Genomic DNA, 7,645 nt, shown 5'->3' with positions numbered 1-7,645 from the left:
GTTAGACCACCTCCGATTGCAGCCAACAATTTTGAGTTGAAGCAAGGGTTGCTTCAAACCTTTCAGAATTGTTTGTCTTTAGAGGAAAGATGAATGAAGATCCAAATACATATCTAATGAACTTCGAGGAGATTATGAACACCTTTCAATATAATGGTGTGTCACAAGATACAGTGTACTTAAGGGCATTCCCCTTGTCACTTAAATATGATGCAAAACAGTGGCTTCGAATCTTGCCCAGTGGCTCGATTAGAACCTATGAGGAGATGACCAAAAAATTCCTTGATAAATATTTCTCCTCAGCTGAAACGAGCAAGTTTAGAAGAGAAATCCATAACTTATGCCAGAAAGAGACTGAAACTGTTTTTGAAGCATGGGATAGGTTTAAGGAGATTGTTCGAAAGTGTCAACATAGTGGAATTGAATTTTGGATACAACTCCAGGACCTTTGGGATGGTTTGACATCGGCCTCACGTAGAACATTGAGCAATGAAGCTGGATGCCCGTTGATGAAGAAGACTCCAGAGGAGATAGTTACAATTTTTGATGAGTTATCTGAAGATGCTAATCAGTGGCCCTTTGAGTGCTAAAAGAAGAAGATCAACTGGTGTTCACCAAGTTGATGCTAATACATCTGTGCATGTATAGCTTGATGCTATGGCTAACGAAATAAGGAAGCTGACCTTAGCCTCGATATAATATGAGCCGCGTGCAACTTATGATATATGTGGAAGAGGATACCCTACTCATGAGTGTCGAGCCTTAACTAAGGAAGTGAATGTTGTGGGAAACTACAATTTTAATGCAATGGGTTAGAGGCACCCCGATGTTTCATGGAGTTCACCTGGGGGTACCGCTAATGCATGGAAACAAAATAACTCTAGACTCAGGGGCAATGAGCTCCACCATTCCAAAATCAGCAAAAACTCATAGCGCAACTATACAGGAACATGGAGCAACTATCAAAGAACTAGGCACTGGTTTTCGAAACCTGGAAAGACAACTTGGGCAGCTAGCCACTCTATTGTCTGAGAGGATTCTAGGAACTCTCCCTACTGATACCGAAAGAAATCCCAAAGAAACAGTGAATGTTGTAACCTTGAGAAGTGGGCAAGTGTTGAAAGACCCCACCCCGATCCAAAAAGATGTGATACTTGAAAAAGAAAGTGGGGAGCAGCTGGAGAATGATGTTGATAAAAAGAAGAAAGGCCCAATGAAAGCTGAGAAAAAGAAGAAGGGAAAAACATCAAGGAGGGAGGAATATGATGAGAGCAAGCATATGCCTGCTCTACCTTTCCGTCAAAAGCTATATAGAGAAAAGCTAGGCAGGCAGTTTGAGAGATTTCTGGATATGCTGAAACTGTTTCATGTGAATTTACCATTCACGTAGGTGCTCTCACAGATGCCTACTTATGCCAAGTTCTTGAAGGGAATCCTGACAAATAAAATGAAGATAGAAAAGACCTCAGTGGTCAAGCTCACAGATCATTGCAACGCGATATTGCAAAATAATCTCCCACAAAAGTGTGGAGATAGAGGGAGTTTTACTATACCTTGCTCTGTAGGAACTATTCATTTTGATAAATCATTATGTGATACTGGTGCCTCAATTAATTTAGTGCCTCTATCTATTTATAGGAAACTGGAGATAGATATTGGAGAGGTAAGATCTGCACCAATATCGTTGCAACTAGCAGACCAAACGACTATAATACCCGAGGGGATAGTGGATGATGTGTTAGTTCGGATGGATAAGTTCGTATTCCTGTAGATTTTATAGTGGTGAATATGGAGGAAAACAAGGAGGTCCCCCTCATCCTATGAAGACCATTCTTAGCGATAGGTAGAGCTATATCGGATATACACGAGAGAAAACTCTTGCTTAGAGTGGGTGAGGAGACTGTGACTTTTAAGATGGATTTAGAAACGGGGGCACAAAAGGACAAGTTAGCTGCAAGTGTTGAGTGAAAAGTGAAGGGCTCGAAAGAGAAGTCTACGTTGAGTGAGAAAGATAAGTGTGGGGTGTAACCCAAGAAGGCTGAAAAGAAGTTGTCTGCATGGATGTGTGCATTAGTTCGGGCTCAAGGAATGGAGCCCGACTTTGACTCAGACCTCGACTACATGTTCAGGGAAGCTTCCTTTACCTTATGATTTTTAATTGTGTGTTATGAGGACATGCCATAACTTAAAGTGTAGGGTGGGGGATATTTGTATGTATGTTTGTATACATGATTCTTTTTGTTAGTTGTAGTAGTAAAAATTGAAAAAAAAACATACAAATTTTAAAATTTTCGATTTTTTCCAACGATGGATATCATCGACAGGTTTCTTGAGGGATCAAAGTGGAATGAAAAAAGACAAAAAGATTTTCGTTTGTAGGTAGTGTAATAATTCCCCCTTGTATTTTATTTGTGCCGCGGTTCTTTTCCAAAGGTTTTGTTTGAACCAGGTGTAGTTAGTATTAGTTTAATTTTTTTTAGGAGTAGAACATCTTGTGTTATGATTTGAATTGAAAGCAATATCTATTGACTTTATTATACCTTGAGAATAGTAAGTGCTTTAGTTGTGACGCTTAGGCTCAATTTTTTACTCTTGTAAAAGTACCTTAAATTGTATGATCTTAACTCTGCTGAACTGCTTTGACTAGAGTGTCTTGATAATCCAATCCTGAGTGAGTTATGTGCCTTGTGTGTGTGAGAGAGAGATTTTGTGTATTCTGTGCATTGCATTTGATGTCTAGAACTTGGCCCGTGTGTTTTCAAAGCGAAATGGTAGTTTAATTCAGTCTTGGAAGTGATATAGGCATTTCTTTGTTGAGCCAGATATATGTTTTACCCACCTAATGAATGTGTATCTTAGTTAGCCCATTTGAACCTGTAATCCTATTTCTTTGGCAATCCCATTTCAAGCCTTACCCATTTGTTTGAACCTTGTACCTCTCGTGAGCACTTGAATTTGTTATGAACTTTGTAAAAGTTGAAGTGTGGGGTGGTTGGTTTGGCCTTTAAGCGGAATTATTGAAATAAGGAGAAATGTGCAATGTTTTGAAAAAGTAAGAGCCACTTGAATTGAAAAAGAAAGGAAAAAGAAGTGTATGATTATGAAAAATATCCCTTGATAGTGGTGACTTTTGATGTATTTGTGCTTAAAGAAGTAGGGAGTTAATGTATATTGATGTGAAGGTGGAGTTATGGTTTGATATAAGTGTGGGATTTTGAATGGTTGGTTTGGCTTTTGAGTGGAACTATTGAAATAAGGAGAAATGTGCCATGTTTTGAAAAAGTAAGAGCCACTTGAATTGAAAAAGAAAGGAATGAAAAGTGTTTGGTTATGAAAAATATTCCTTGATAGTGGTGACTTTTGATATATTTGTGCTTAAAGAAATAGGGAGTTAATGTATATTGATGTAAAGGTGGAGTTATGGTTTGACATAAGTATTGGATTTTAAATGGTTTAGTTGTGTATATTAAAGTACTTAGGGAGGTGTAGTCACTCTTATATCCAAATGTATCCTACACATCCCGTAACCTACATTATAACCAATTAGAGTCCTACTTGATCCTTGACTGAATGAGCTCAATTAGTAGAGTAGTACACTACGGGCAAGCCTATGGTACGTCCTTTGAGGCATATGAATGTTACTTCTGAGAGTGAGTGAATTCTTTCTATTTTGAGTTCCTAATTGTTCTTAAATTTCATTATGTGTGGAACTACTACTCTATTGTTGTGTGAGGGTACTTGATTCATGAAGGAAAGGTAATGTTGTTGACCTCTATGTTAGAGTAAGTGAGCGGGTTGTGAAAGTTGTATGGTGCGTTTGAGTCAAATCTTGAGGCGAGGATGTTATGGTATTGTGCTTAATCTATTTTAAATATTCTTGGTATGATGAGTTATTAGAGTTGTGCAAAACGGTTTTGTCTATATGAAGTATAGTTTGATTGCTCGAGGACGAGTAATGAGTTAAGTGTGGGGTGTTAATGGTAGGCTATAATTACATGTTTTAATCGCTTATTGCACTCTAATTCACTGCACTTATTGTGTGTTTTATGCCTTGTAGGAGTGATTCCGAGCTATATAGATATTGTTGAGCTAATTCGAGCTATTTAGAGATTTGAAGTCTGAGTAAAAGCCCAAGGGATTAAGCCGGGATCGTGTTCGGGGGTTGAGAACCAAGTCTGGACATCAAAAATTGAAGTTTGAACCATACTCTGAGAAAACTTCACAACCGCGGCGCGTGGTGCACCATGGCTATACAAAACCTCCTGCCTGTCAATTGTGTAGCTCTCTGGAAATCCCCACTAATTCCCCGAATGGCGCATCGCCCCATGCGGCGTGCCTGTGTAATTTTTATAGAGCCAATGTCCTATTTCGACTAGGAGAAGGTGGTTTCATTTGGGCCCGACCCTACTTGGTATAAATACATGGAAAAATGTTATTTTTGGACTTTTGACATACTCTAGACCTAAGGAAGCTAAGGAGGGGCACAAGCACAAGTATTTCATCATTCCTTCCTCACTCAAGACACAAGCACAAGGATCGAATTTATGTTTTTCTATACTCTAATTTTATTTGTGATGAATTGCTGCATGTCCATGGAGTAGTTCTCTTTAGGGTTTGATGGATTTGGTGTATTGATGATTGTTTGTAGATTATAACTCTAGTTTTATATATTGAAGCATTTTTGGATGATTTAATTGTTGCATCTATATTCACTAGTTCATATAATCGAGAGAGGCATAACTTGTGATATCTTTGCATTATATTGTTGGTTGAGTTCATTAATTCTTCTTAGTAATCGAAAGATGCTAGTTGAATAATTGATTAAACCTAGTTAGCAGGACAATCGAGAGAGGTTCTCCTAAAGACCAATTCACTATGCATTCTTGCATATCTTCACATGCTAAAATTGGTTCATCTCGTGAGGTTGAGACTTAATCGAGAGAGGGGTTTTTGCTGAACGTGTGAACTAATAATTGAGTGAACAATATCAATATTTTGACTACAAATAGCGCATGGCTCAACACAATATGCCCAAGAATCTCAACAATCACAAAATTAAAGGTGAATTTGCTCAACAAGAAAGATATCTCAACTATTAACAACTTCACCTCTATGTGATAGCGGTTTTCACAACTTCAATACCAATAACTCAACAAGAAAATATTTTACGAAATAACAATTTCAAATAAAAGTAATTCAACAGTTAAGGAGGTAACAATGCAATAAGGATGGCAAAAACTTCAACTAAAGTATGTAAGAGAAAAATAACAAGTAAGAGGTAGAACAAGTGTTAACAATGTCAAATAAAGCATGTAAGGGTAGATTAACACATGTAAGAGTTGATTAACAATGAGGGATATAACATGTTATGTCAAAAATTAAAGGCATGAAAAGAGTCTAAATAACCTAAATCGGTCAATTATAACATATAGCCCATGTACCCACTTGTCACCTTGCATACACGACTTTCACATAGCACAAATGACACAATCAATACCTAATCCTAAGGGGTAGTTCCCCCACACAAAGTTAGGCAAGATACTTACCTCAACTAGGCCAACTCAACCCTTGAAAATAGCTTTTTCCCTAAAATTCGTCTCCACACAACTCAAATCTAATAAAAATTGACTTAATAACATCAAACAATGCAAGAGAAATCAATTACAATAAATAAAAATTTGATATTTACACTTTGCCCAAAAAATCAACAAAAGTCAACCCCGGGCCCACCCAGTCAAAGCCCGCGTCAAAGAGTAGATTCCAACTATTCATAACCTCATGAGTCCATAAATGTGATTAGTTATCAAATTCGAGTCCAAATCGAGTCTCAAAACTCAATTCTTCATTTTTTAAAAACTTGACAAAAATTTCCAATTTTTCCTCTTTGATTCATATAAATTTGATGTTAAATCTAAGATAGGGTTCTAAAATATGAGATAGGGTTCTAAGAATCACTTACCCAATATTTGTAGATAAAAATTCCCTCTTCAAATTGCCTCCTACCGAGTCTAGGGTTCTAAAATATGAGAAATGAGACTAAATTCTAACTTTCCGGCCCTTATGTCCAGTTGCAGTTGTCACATTTGCGGCACTGACAGTCTTAAGAGAAACCTCACAAATACGAAAATGGGTTCGCAAATGCGAACCCTGTTCCCTCCGCAAAAGCGACACAGTTATCACAAATGTGAACCTAGCCCAACCCAAGTCAACTTCACAATTATGAACCAGTCATCGTAATGGTGATACCTGTGATCCCCATACTAAGGTCGCAATTGTGACCCTGGTGTTCGCAAATGCGACACCAGAGACATAAGCACAGTAGCAGCTCAGATTCAGTCCAAAACCATTCGACGACGAGTCCAAAACTCATTTGAGACCTTGGGGCTCCAAACAAAACATCTACATAAGTCTAAAAATATCATACGAACTCGCTCGCGCGATCAAAACATAAAAATAACATATAGAACTATGAATCGGACACCAAAACGCATGAATTTCAAAGTAAAGTTCAAGAACTTCTAGAATTGCAACTAAGCGTCTGAATCCAATCAAATCAACTCCAAACGATACCAAATTTTGCAGACAACTTCTAAATAGCATAACGAACCTATTACAAGTCCAAAAATTTGATTATGTACCCAATAACCAAAAGTCAACCTACAGTCAAACTTCTAAACCACAAATTGCCAATTTTTGGCAAAACAATACAAATCAACCTACAGACTTCCGAATTCGATTCCCGGCATACGCCCAAATCTAAAATTACGATACGAAGCTATCAAAGTTATTAAACACCGTTCTGGAGTGATTTTCACAAAAGTCAAAGTTTGGTTAACATTTCTTACTCAATCTTCTAAGTCAAGAACCAAAGTGTCTAAACCAACTCGATATCTTCCCAGAACGGTACCAATCAACCCCACAAGTTATAAGACATGAAGTGACGCATCAAAAAGGGGACGGAGAGTAATAACAAAAAACGATCGGTTGGGTCGTTACAGGAATCATGAATTGGACAAAAAAAATGCATGAAATTTAAAAGGAAACTTAAGAATCACTAGAATCACAACCAAGCGTCTGAATCCGATCAAACTAACTCGGAATAGCACCGAATATTGCATACAAGTTTCAAATAGCAAAACGGACCTATTTCAAGTTCCAAAATCAAAATTTTAACCCGATAGCTATAAAGTCAACATACAATCAAACTTAAGGAAATTTCAAAACCTCAAATTGCCAATTTTCGTTAAAACAAGTCAAATCGACCTAGGGACCTCCGAATTCAATTTCGGGCATACGTGTAAGTCAAAAATCACGATACGATCCTATCGGAGCCATTAAAACAACGTTCTGGGGTCGTTTTCACAAAAAGTCAAACTTAGGTCAACATTTCCAACTTAAACTTCTAAATCAAGAACCAAAGGGTCCAAACCATTCCAAAACTTCCCCGAAACGAAACCAATAATCCCCGCAAGTCATAGAACCACAAATACACATATGGGAAGCTTAAAAAGGGAAGGGGACTCAAATGCACAAAATGACCAACCGGGCCGTTACACATACCGTGTAATTGCATTTAAAAAAAATGCATGTTGTTCCCTTTGCTTGTTGCTTAAAGTACATAGATTTGTGCATTCTTGTTGAGATC

General features: G+C 37.6%; 1 non-coding gene across 1 annotated transcript; it reads right to left on the bottom strand.

The window, feature by feature from the left end:
- Positions 1–314: 314 nt before the first annotated feature.
- Positions 315–421, bottom strand: LOC142177794 (small nucleolar RNA R71). The gene has a single exon (XR_012706348.1). It is a non-coding gene; the product is annotated as a small nucleolar RNA R71 (small nucleolar RNA).
- Positions 422–7,645: the final 7,224 nt, after the last annotated feature.

The sequence above is a fragment of the Nicotiana tabacum genome, chromosome 23 (assembly GCF_000715075.1).
Source record: "Nicotiana tabacum cultivar K326 chromosome 23, ASM71507v2, whole genome shotgun sequence".
Lineage (NCBI taxonomy): Eukaryota > Viridiplantae > Streptophyta > Magnoliopsida > Solanales > Solanaceae > Nicotiana > Nicotiana tabacum.
Note: the sequence above shows the minus strand (reverse complement) of the source record. Positions and strands in the feature narration are given on the sequence as shown.